A 12,646-nucleotide genomic window follows, 5' to 3' on the forward strand; every position below is an offset into this window, starting at 1 on the left:
GAAGAGTGGTAATCAATTCCTCACAGATCAGGGGAGGAGGATTTGGGAGAGCAGGGGGAGATCAGCTGATAGGGCCACCATATCTGGGCAGGTGGGCAGGACAGGGACGACAAGCGTATGGACTCAGGAAGTCAGTGGGTGAGGATCTGCCGTTGTGCTGGTAACTTGGCCCCCCACTGAGAGGAAGGTCCTGAAAACAGACGCTTAGGACCCGGCCCACATCCCCTCCTTCCCCCTTCCCTTCCGATACAGGAAACTTCCTTCCCTCAATCCCGGAGTCCCTCTTATCCTTTGTCTTAAATATATGTGTATATCTATAAAATTTTATATTTTGTAATTTTATATGTAATTATATGGATTTACATAAATACCCTTATTTACATATAACTTCAATTAATAGACTTTATTCTTAGATTTTCGGAAAAACTGAGAAGACAGTTCAGAGTTCCCCTATACCCCACGCCTGGTTTCCCCCTTCACTGACATCTTATGTTAATGTGATATCTTTGTTACAATGAATGAAGCGATGTCGACGCATTGTGATTAACTAAAGTCTATAGTTTATTTAGGTTTTATACTAGATTTTCCTAGTTTTTGCCTAATGTCGTCTTCTGTTCCAGGATCGATCTGGGAAACCACATTACATTTACTTGTCAGGTCTTTTTAGGCTCAGCCTGGCCGCTGTCGTGGCAGTGTCTCATTTTTTTATTTGGTCTACTTATTTTTTTTTAAATTACGGCGGAACACACAAAACATACAATTTAACCCTTTTTCAGCATACAACTTAAGTCCATTCGCACTGTCGAACAGTCATCACACTGTCCAGCTTCAGAACTTTGTCATCGCCGCGGATGAAACTCCGTACCCATTAAACAACTCCCCCTTTCCCCCTCCTCCCAGCCCTTGGTAACCTCTATACTACTTTCTGTCCTTCTATTTTAAAGAAGTTTATTTATTTATTTTTCCAGTAATCTTTACACCTGACGTGGGGCTTGAACTCACGACCCCAAGTTCAAGCAACACAGGGTCTTCCAGCTCAGCCAGCCAGGCACCCCCTGCACTATTTTCTCTATGAATCTGACTATTCTAAGTACCTCACATAAGCAGCAGCCTACAGCACTTGTCCTGCGACTTCCTGTTTTTGTTGACCTTGACGGTTTTCACGGAGAACTGGTCAGGTATTTTTCAGGATGGCCCACTATTGGGATTGGTCGGATGATTTTCTCATGATGAGTCTGGGTGTTTGAAGCATGTTTATTACTCTATGTCACACAAGATGCTATTGTACCAAAGATTCAGAGACAAAAGCCTCGGGTCTTAGCTTATGCTCCTTTTACAAGTGACACCGACTCTCAGAGAATTTTACTTACTTGTCAGAGTCGCGCAGTCCATCAATGGCCAGGATGGCATTTGAACTCATCCTTCTGACTTCAGAGCTGCACTTCCTCCCCCACACTCGCTTTCCCTAGGCCGGCCAGTGCCTGCGCCCCTCCCTCTCCTTGGGGCATTCACAAGCAGCAGGACAGGGGGACAGGGCGGGTCAGAGCTGGGCAGGCTGCCAGGTGTGTGTGTGGGGGCACCTCCACTTAACCAACAGCAGCTCACCAATGAGATTTTTCTGGAGATTTCTTTTTAAATTTGAAATACTTTATAAACACATGAGTGTATATAACACATGGGGTCAGTTTAAAGGAAAATAATAAAAAATAAATACCCAGGTGCCCAGCACCTAACTTAGCAAAGTAGTTCCGGTACTTTCTAAATGCCCTGTGTGCTCCAAATTCCACCCTTTCTACTCAGTACCCCTGGCAGGTGATCACCACCCTGAATTTTGTGTTTGTCACTCTCTCACTTGTCTGACTTTGCCACATGAGCCTGTGTCCCTAATCAATATGTTGTTTAGTCTGGAGAGTTTTTGGACTTGTATTAAATGAAATCACACTGGATATATTATATTATGATTTGCTTTATTGTACAATGTTTTTTTAAAATTATGTATGGGGTGCCTGGACAGCTCAGTCTTGGCCGACTCAGGTTGGGCGACTGACTCTTGATTTTGGCTTGGGTCGTGGTCTTGGGGGGCATGGGATGGAACCCCACATCCGACTCCACCCCCACAGGGGGTCTGCTTGAGATTCTCTCTTTCCTTCTCCCTCTGCCCCTCCCCCGGGGGTGTGTGCACACGAATTCTCTCTCTCTCAATAGATAAATGAATCTTAAAAAACCCCCGATGTGTTTACAGTGTGATGTTTAACATTGTGTTTATGGCAATCACGAAGTTGTGGCTTAATGCATTTTCATGGCTGTGTACTATTTCAGTATACTAATAGAGTATATATATTTTTAATATATTCTCATGTCCGTGGGGGTTTGGGCCCTTGGCAGTTTTTGTTTGTTTGTTTTTTAAAGATTTTATTTATTTATTCGACAGAGATAGAGACAGCCAGTGAAAGAGGGAACACAAGCAGGGGGAGTGGGAGAGGAAGAAGCAGGCTCATAGCGGAAGAGCCTGATGTGGGGCTCAATCCCATAGCGCCGGGATCACGCCCTGAGCCGAAGGCAGACGCTTTACCGCTGTGCCACCCAGGCGCCCCGGCAGTTTTTGTTTTTGTTTTTTTTTTAAGATTTTTTTTTATTTATTTATGTGACAGAGAGACAGCCAGTGAGAGAGGGAACACAGCAGGGGGAGTGGGAGAGGAAGAAGCAGGCTCCCAGCGGAGGAGCCCGATGTGGGACTCGATCCCAGATCGCCAGGATCACGCCCTGAGCCGAAGGCAGACGCTTTAACGACTGCGCTACCCAGGCGCCCCCGGCAGTTTTTGTTTTTATGAACAGTGCTGCTATGAACATTCTGGGGCCCATGTGGTGGGAGAGTTTCTCTAGGTATATTATGATGAGCGGAGTTACTGTGTCATAAATATGTACCAGATCACGGCAAACTGTCTTCCAAAGGCTTGGGTCCATCGTCCCTCCTACCAGCAGCGTATGACGGTTCCCTGTATCCTATATCCTCGGAGTTCTCTTTGCTGCTGGTCTGTCTCCTCAGCTATGCCCCCAACTCAGATGCCCTTTGACCATAGTCAGGCCTCCCTCTGGTTTGGTCACCCCAAGGCTGACCTGGACTTCCTGTTTCCCCTAAGAGTTCGAGTCCTTTCACATTTTGTTTGTTCGGCCTCTGGGTCCAGGCACAGAGCCCCTGGATTCTGGGTCCCAGCAGAGCCCTATGGCTCCTGGCCGGGGTGGGGGGGTCAAGGAGGTGAGACCTGACTTTCTCTTGCCAAGCCAGGTGGCACTGGAATTTTCCGCCAGTGTTGTCCCTCCACACACCCGGGAACCAAGAATCTTGAAAGAGAGCTCTAACGGCTTTTCTGGAGGCCTTTTTGGCACGGGAGCGAGAGCAGTATCAGCACTGGGAGGAGGAAGTGACGTCTGTGCTGGCCCCAGGCCTGGCCACACGGATGTCTCCGTGCCCTGCACCAGCTCCTCCAGCCTTGGGCCTAAGGTGGGTGAGTGTGCACAGAGCTGGCCCCGCCCGGCCCGCACAGCCCCGGGGCCCGCCTCCCGCGGCATTCACCTTCCCACCAGATTCTTCTTTTTGACGGTGGCTGTGCCAGGCTCAGAGTGTCTGAGAGTTCCTTGTCGTGGGAAAGGCACAACAGGTGCCTCATGGTTACCGACATAGGCCAACTTGGGTTAGGATCCTGGTTCTACCTCTTACCAGCTGTGGTATCGTGTGCTGGTGACTTAACCTCCCTTAGCTGCTCTTTCCTCGTTTCTAAACTGAGAACGCCATCCGTGTCTACAGGGTCATTAAATGAGAAAGAGTACATTAAGCATCAGTATTCTCCCTGGCACACTCTGGACCCTAAGAGCTGTTTTGGGTAGTTACTGTGACATCGTGGGAAGAACTGGGTTTGAAGCTAGAAGGACCTGGGTTCGGTCCTGATGCTGTCACCTCTGTGTTGTATCATTTAGCCTGTCTGAGCCTCAGTTTTCCCCATCTGCAAAATGGTAATAAGAATTTCTACTTCATTGGATTAATTGAACTAAAATATGTAACCACCACTTGGCAGAAGGCAATGGCTTAGTAACTATCAGTGGCGTCATTACCTGAGATGGAGGCCCTTTGTTTTCACTAACGGGACCTAGAGACTCAGTGACACAGAGATTATCATTTCCTGTGCAGTGCCCCAGACGTCAGATTCTTAAATATTTATAAATATATTATTGAAAAAAGAATATAAACATTTTGGAAGAGAGAAAAGGAGAACCCCCCCCCCCAGAACGCCCCCAAGATCCCACTACTTGAACGCGAGTATTGTGAGCATGTGGTGTCCTTCTTTCCAGGGCTTTTTCCTGTGCATTGAAGTGGTTGTAATTGTCACATGTATGCACGTCTGTATCTCCTTTTTCCTTTCACGTGCAAATACTGTATCATAAACATTTTCCCATGTTGCTACATGCTATTCGTAATCATAATTTTTTTTTATGGTTGCATGCCACTCTTAAGATCTTTTAGCATAAACTTCTCCGGTGTTTCAGGTTTTTTCCTAAGGACTCCAGAAGTCAAAATCCCTGGGTCACCTTTTATGGCTTCAGACTCATATAGCCAAATTGCTTTCCAAAAAGGTGGTATCAATTTGCAGTGCAGTCATGTCTGGTAGAGCTCATCCAACGTCAGAGTCACTGGTATTGGGCATTATAAACCCAGTTTTCTTTTGGCTGATTTATGAACTATGTCTTGTCCTTATTGGCAGCAGTTGCCAAGCTGGAGAAAGTAAAAAGGACTTAAGAAATCACAGCAGACTTCATTAATGCAGAATCATGGAGTCAAAAAGAGCTTGAGTGGTATATTAACTTCTTGTCTCTCTGATTTTACCCTCTGCATTTAGACTACAGAGATAGATGGATAACATATTTTAACTTAACACTTTTTAAAAGTTTATTTTTTCTATTGTAAGAGTAAAATGTGATTTTAAAAAAAATTTATTAGAGAGAGAGAGAGCAAGAGCATGAGCAGGAGGGGCAGAGGGAGAGGGAGAGAATCTCAAGCAGACTCCGCACTAAGTGTGGAGCCCGACACGGGGCTCGATCTCACGACCCTGAGATCAAGACCCGAGCTGAAATCAAGAGCTGGATGCTTAACCAGCTGAGCCACCCAGGCACCCGGAGTAAAACATGATTATTAAAGACACTTCAGGGACTACAGGAAAAGTTGAAAGATAAATCATTCTTAGTCCCAAGGTTAACATTTTCTTCCAGTCTTTTTTCTCCATTTTTTTTCCTTTTACATAACTGAATATACTATATGTACAATTTTTTAACTTACCGTTCTCACTTAACAGTATAATATGGTATTTATCTATGTAACTATAAACATATATAGACATCCTTTTTTAGCTCATGTATTTTATTTTTGTCTTTATTTTATTTTTATTTTATTTTATTTTTTTTAAAGATTTTATGTATTTATTTGACAGAGATAGAGACAGCCAGCGAGAGACGGAACACAAGCAGGGGGAGTGGGAGAGGAAGAAGCAGGCTCATAGCGGAGGAGCCTGATGTGGGGCTCGATCCCATAACGCCAGGATCGCGCCCTGAGCCGAAGGCAGACGCTTAACCGCTGTGCCACCCAGGCGCCCCTATTTTTGTCTTTATTTTTAATTATTTTTATTTTTTAAAAGATTTTATTTATTTGAGAGAGAGAGAGGGAGAGAGAGAGAGAGAGCATGAGCAGAGGAAGTAGCAGAGGGAAAGGGAGAGGGAGCCAGTTTCCAGCAGACTTTGTGCAGAGCATGGAGCCTCACGTGGGACTCGATCTCACCACCGTAACCAAGAGTCAGAAGCTTACCTGACTGTACCGCCCAGGTGCCCCTTGTCTTTTTTTTTTTTTTTAAAGGAAATACATACTCACGTTTTTAAAAATTTGCACGGTGCCAGGTGTACAATGAAAAGTCCCTTTGCCACCTTGACCTCAGTCACCCTTCCCAGAGTAATCATTGTCTTTGCTTGCTTGTGTATCCTGAGAAAGTCTATGCATATTCAAAAAAATGAGCTTTTTTCCTACACAAATAGTAGAATACCAGACATATTGTTTTGCAGCTTGCTTTCTTGATTTTTTCCACCGAATCTTGGCAATCATCCCACAAAAACACATGGTTTTGACATGGTCTTTCTGCTTAACAGCTACTGGTACAGAGTGTGTGGATGTACCATAATGTATTATCCAGTCTCCCACTGAGAATTAGTCCTTTCTTTTGTTCTTATAGACAATGTTTCAAGCAACAGACTTACTCTTCATGCACGTGTGTCAGTAATATCTGTAGGGTGAATTCCTGGCAGTGAAATTTTGCTAGGTCAGCGGATTTGTCTTAAAATGTATAATTTAGGGGCTCTTGGCTGGCTTAGTCAGTTGGAGCACGCCACTCATTTTTTTTTAAAGATTTTATTTATTTGAGAGAGAAAGAATGAGAGAGAGAGAGCACGAGATGGGGGAGGGTTAGAGGGAGAAGCAGACTCCCTGCTCAGCAGGGAGCCTGATGTGGGACTCAATCCTGGGACTTCAGGATCATGACCTGAGCCAAAAGCAGTCGCTGAACCAACTGAGCCACTCAGGCACCCCGGAGCATGCCACTCTTGATGTCGGGGTTGTGAGTTCAAGCCCCATGTTGGGTGTAGAGATTACGGAAAGATAAAGTCTTAAAAAAAAATAAAATGTACTCTTTAATTTTTTTAAAGATTTTATTTATTTATTTGACAGAGAGAGAGAGACAGCCAGCGAGAGAGGGAACACAAGCAGGGGGAGTGGGAGAGGAAGAAGCAGGCTCCCAGTGGAGCAGGGAGCCCGATGCGGGGCTCCATCCCAGGACCCTGGGATTGCACCCTGAGCCGAAGGCAGATGCTTAATGACTGAGCCACCCAGGTGCCCCATACACTTTAATTTTTGATAGATACCATCAGGTTACCTCTCATAGGAGTTGTACTGATTTAAATTCCACCCAATAACATATAAAAGTACGTGTTTCCCCATACCGGCGCCAACCCAGTATTAACAATGCCTTTGATCTTCGACAAACTGAAAGTCATAAACAGTATGCCAATTTTACTTTAATATACATTTTTTCTTATAAGAAAGGCTGAATCACCTTTCGAAGCTGCTTATCTTTTGTTTTCTGAACTGACTAGACACCATTTTTAGTTGCTGAAAAATATCCCATGGAGAGGATTCATTGTCATGCATCTAACCATTCCTTCATGTTCCTAAATTTTCAGTTATAAATAATACCATGGTGAACAGCTTTTCTTGCATGAAGTTTCTTTAGCATTCTGTATTGTTTTCTTAGGATGAATTCCTGGAAATGAAATTTGTGGGTCAAAGGGTATTGGCATTTAAAGACATTGCTCCTGGAAAGGCTCTTGCTAGTTTGCAACCCCCCCCCCCCCAAACAGTGGACACGTGTGCCAACTCACTTTCCCATCGGCAGCATCGGCTTACCATATTTAAAGGATCTCTCAGGACACAGCTTCTGAAGACGTATTTTGTGCTCTAACCCAGTGTTAGCCTAACTTTAAAGCCAGGAGGCTTTTTCCCCCTTTGTATCACAAACCAAATCCTTCCTTGTCAAACCGGGGCCCAGCTTTGTTCTGGAAGAACTCAGAGTTCTGCATCAGAGATGTCAGTGTCTATTTTCCTTAATGTGAAACCCCACGGCCAGGCTCGTATGAATCACTGTGGAAGAAAAACATTGCCATTGTTCCAAGACGTGCTCAAATGCTTCTGTACTGGCTTACCAATTGGAATAGATTGCCTATGGCCCAGGAGGCGTGGGGGCGGCGCAGGCCGTCGGGCTCTGCCCAGGGAGGTGCTGTTTGATTCCCCCTCTTGCTGGGTGTGGCAGAGCCAGTGAGGGTGACCCGGGGCCAGGTGTCCTGTGTGCTGGGCTGCATCAAAGCAGGTGTCGCTGGGAAGAATAGACGTTTGCTTTCATCTGCTCAACATCTTTTCCCTCTTTTGGTAACAGGGGCTTCTCTCACTCTTGCAAACTGGCCCTGGCCTGTTAGAATCCCCCTTCCTCTTGCCCTGGACCCAAGAAGGACCAGTCACAGCCCCTCTGGGATTTTGACACGAATGGATGCGAGGAGAAAGAAACTTTGTTTTCCCATGAAGTTTGGTAATCTGGGATGCTTTAGGCTTAAGGCTGCTGCTGATGGTCCTCTTTCCCTCCATGTGGAAAATGCCGTCTGCTGCTGAAGCCTGGGAGTACAGAGCTAAGGAAAGACACACAGAGGTGAGGGCAAGGGGCGGAAAGAGACCGTCCTCACACCTGCTATTTGAGTGCATGTCTGAACTGGATTTCATTCCCCACACACCGTGGAAAAACTGCAGTTCACCTGCAGAGGCCAGAGAACCTGCATCGGAGAGGTGAGCAGAGAGTTCTAGAAGAGGGAGCCGAGGGTTGGTACTCGAGGAAGATATCAGTTGTCAGATTCAAACATCTCAGCTGTGTGAGATGATAGTCGGGAGGGGGCAAGGTAAGAATGGGTGGCCAGGAGTCTGAGAAGCAAGTCAGGAAGTACAAAGCCAGAAAGGTGAAAGAGTCGGTTGCATTCATCTGGGCACAAGACGACCTTGAGCCATGTCTGCAGTGGGAATGACGAGGAAGGAAGCCGAGATGGTAAGGAGAATTGCAAAGAGAGAATCCGCAGGACTGGGTGACTGATTGGCAGCCTGTATTAGTCAGCTTGGGCTGCCGTAACAAAATACCACAGACGGGGCTGCTTACACAACAGAAACCCAATGGCGGAAGTCCAAGCTCAAGGAGCCAGCTGTGGTGGCTCCTGGTGAGGCCTCTCTCCTCAGCTTGAAGATGGCGCCTTCTTGCTATGTGCTCCCTTGACCTTTTCTTTGGACATATGTGGAGAAAGGGAAAGAGAGCCCTGGTGCCTCTTCTTCTTCTCAGAAGGGCACCAGTCCTGTCAGATCAGGACCCCACCCTTGTTAACTTGACCTCCGTAAAGCTCCTGTCTCCAAATACAGTTACCCTGGGGGTTGGGGCTTCAACATATGAATTTGAGGGGGGCGCAACTCAGTGCAAGACACTAACAAAGTAGAAATAAGTTTTTGGAGCAGGATGAGTGATTCATTTGGTTTATTCTTTCTTGTGCTTTGAAAAGATATTTGTAATCACAGGTACATGTGATTTTAAAAATTCTGTTCTTGGGGCACCTGGATGGCTCAGTTGGTGAAGTGGCCGACAATTGATTTCAGCTCAGGTCATGATCTCAGGGTCCTGGGATGGAGCCCGCATCAGGCTCTGTGCTCAGTAGGGAGCCCGCCTGAGCACTCTCTCTCCCTCTGCCCCTCCCCCTGCCTGCATTCTCTCTTTCTCTCAAATAAATAAATAAATCTTTAAAAAAATTCTGTTCTGGGGCGCCTGGGTGGCACAGCGGTTGAGCGTCTGCCTTCGGCTCAGGGCGTGATCCCGGCGTTATGGGATCGAGCCCCACGTCAGGCTCCTCTGCTGTGAGCCTGCTTCTTCCTCTCCCACTCCCCCTGCTTGTGTTCCCTCGCTCGCTGGCTGTCTCTCTCTCTGTCGAATAAATAAATAAAATCTTAAAAAAAAAAATTCTGTTCTTTTCACTTATCATAATATCATAAGCATTTTCTGGTATTGCTGTGCAGTGTTCATGACCGTCGTTTTTGAAGGCTACATTGCATTCCTGGTGGTACCCTGTTCCTCGTCTTTATCTTAACTAGTTTTCCTTGGCTAGCCAGCCAACGGCAAGCCCTGTCTCTTCTTCCTTTATCAAGCTCCTTGTCTCCATTGCTTTCTCCCTGATGGCCAATACCCTGCCTTAAGGGTGGATCATTGGTACCAGGGGCTTCCTCACTGGTCCAGGGCTCATTCTGTCCTTCATTGTGCCCACTGCACCCACCCAACACAGAGGACACAAACGAATCTTCACGCTATGTGTTTCACGTCCCTCCTCTACCTTAACGTTAACTGGATGATAAAGCCCAAACTCTTTCGCTAGCCATTAGAAGTCTTGTACCATCTAATATTAACCTAACTTGGTTACCGCTCACCCTCTCTGTTTCTGTATGAACCTTTTCTAGAGTCAGATAGTCCCCTGACTGTCGGTCCAACATATCCTGTCGTTCCTGGCTCATTCACTCTGTTTTATCTAGCTGTCCTTGTTTATCTAGCTCTATTCAGGTTGGTTTATCCAAACATATCTACCTGCATATTTGACTTTCCCACTAGACCATGACATACTTGCAGGTAAGGACTATGACTGACTCATTTCTATAATTTAGGTGCTGGCACACCGCCCAGACTCAAATCCTCGCTCTGTCATGTACAAACTGTATGACCCTGGACAAATCACTTAAAATCAAGCATCAGTTTCCTCATCTTTAAAACTGGGAGCATAACAGCACCTAATTCATACAGCTATTATGTATAACATGCATTGTGTGTGGTTATATATAAAAGTTACCTCCCAGGGGCACCTGGGTGGCTCAGTCGTTAAGCATCTGCCTTCAGCTCGGGTCATGATCCCAGGGTCCTGGGATCGAGCCCCTCATCGGGCTCCCTGCTCAGCGGGAAGCCTGCTTCTCCCTCTCCCACTCCCCCTGCTTGTGTGCCCTCTCTATCTGTCTCTCTCCATCAAATAAATAAAATCTTTAAAAAGAAAAAAGTTACTTCCCAGGGACCCAGGACAGCAATGCTTAATAAATCTTACTGGTTTTCATGCTAATGCTGATTAGCACTCTGGAAATGTTTGTTGAATGAATTTCAGACTTGACTCTTGCACAGACAGAGAGGAGCCATCTCTTCTCTTTCTCGCGATCCCTGACCTCCTCTCTAGAACCTCCTGGCAGATGTGCCCATCATCCAGCCCTGACTCAGCAGAGCAAGAAGCCCCAAATGCTAAGGATCCTCTCCTGGCAGCTTGAGTTGGTTTGCCTTCAAGGCCCCCCAGCTTCTTCTCAGGAACCAGCTTCATGGGGTTTGACTGACCCTTCCAAGTAGGACACCCCGACTCACCTGGGCTGGTGCCCTCCATGAGAGTTTGCAGGAGCCCAAGATGGGTTCCCTGCCCACAGCCAGGACCCCTGCAGCGCCTCTGATCAGGCCTGCCCCTAATGTCCGAGGGGCCCACGACGAGGACACGGAAGGGGGCCCACAGATGGTAATCCGTCCGAATATTTAGAAGTTATGCATCAAATGAACAAAGTGTTAAATGTGTTCCATCCTCCTACCTTGACAAATGTACCCTTACAATGATAAGATTAAAAAATATGTGTAAATATGTGTAAAAATATGTGTACAACTATGTCATTCCATTACTGAAAGTGGTAGAACAGTGACTGTGACCGAATTTAACCATAATTGTTTCTGTCTGGGTGCTCTGTAGATGGGCCAGCAATGTTTGAATGAATATAATAAAAACATGAAACATGAAAATTGTTATTATGTATGTTTTCAAAGAGTCAATTTTGAACATTTTAGAGGAAAAATATATTAAAATTAAAAGATATCCATGGGGCGCTTGGGTGGTGCAGTCAGTTAAGCCTCCAACTCTTGGTTTTCGGCTCAGGTCGTGATCTCAGGGTCCTGGGGTTGGCCCCATGTCAAGCTGTGCGCTCAGCAGGGAGTCTGCTTGAGATTCTATCTCTCTCACCCTCTGTCCCTCCCCACACTGTATGCGCACTCTCTCTCTAAAATAAATAAATCTTTAAAAAAAAGATATTCATGAAACTCCCCATTTTTAAGATTTTCTTTAATGTGTTTTAAAAGCGTTTATAATTTTCTTCATAAAGCACTTATATAGTTTTTGTTAGATTTATTCATTTCAGTTTATATTTTTGGCATGATTGTCTTTTCAAAAATTACTTTTTTTATTTGTTGCTGATTGTAGAAACTCATTGACTTTCTATATTGATTTTTTAATTCAGCAACCTTGCTAAACTCTCTTACTGAAGCTAGTAATTTCTCGATAGATTTTGTGTTTTCTACGTAGCAGATAATATATACAAATAATGAATGTTTTATTTCTTTTTTATACTCTTATGCCTTTATTTCTCTTCTCGTCCTCCAATACAATGTTGAATGAAAATATAAGCAGTTACTCTATTTTTGGTCTCAAAGGGAAAACATTCAATGTTTCACTTACATGGAATTTTTGCTGTCAGTTTTCTGTAGATACATGGTAGGAGGCTAAGGAAATTCTGCTTCTAGCTTTGTAAGGATTTATTTTTACATTTATTTTGTCATGAATGGATATTTAAATTTATCAAAGGTGTCTTAATTTACTGAGATGATCATGTGATTTTTCTACTTTAATCTGTGTGAATTATAGGAATTTTCTTTTCTTTTTAAAGATTTTATTTATTTATTTGACAGAGAAAGACACAGTGAGAGAGGGAGCACAAGCAGTGGAAGTGGGAGAGGGAGAAGCAGGCTCCTCGCTGAGCAAGGAGCCTGATGCGGGGCTCGATTCCAGGACCCTGGGATCATGACCTGAGCAGAAGGCAGATGCTTAATGCCTGAGCCACCCAGGCTCCCCAAGGATTTGGTTTTCTAAGATTAAAACAATTTTGTATTCCTGCAACAAGTACAACTTGGTCACCATTGTTTTA

This window comes from Ursus arctos, unplaced genomic scaffold (genome assembly GCF_023065955.2).
Source record: "Ursus arctos isolate Adak ecotype North America unplaced genomic scaffold, UrsArc2.0 scaffold_24, whole genome shotgun sequence".
Lineage (NCBI taxonomy): Eukaryota > Metazoa > Chordata > Mammalia > Carnivora > Ursidae > Ursus > Ursus arctos.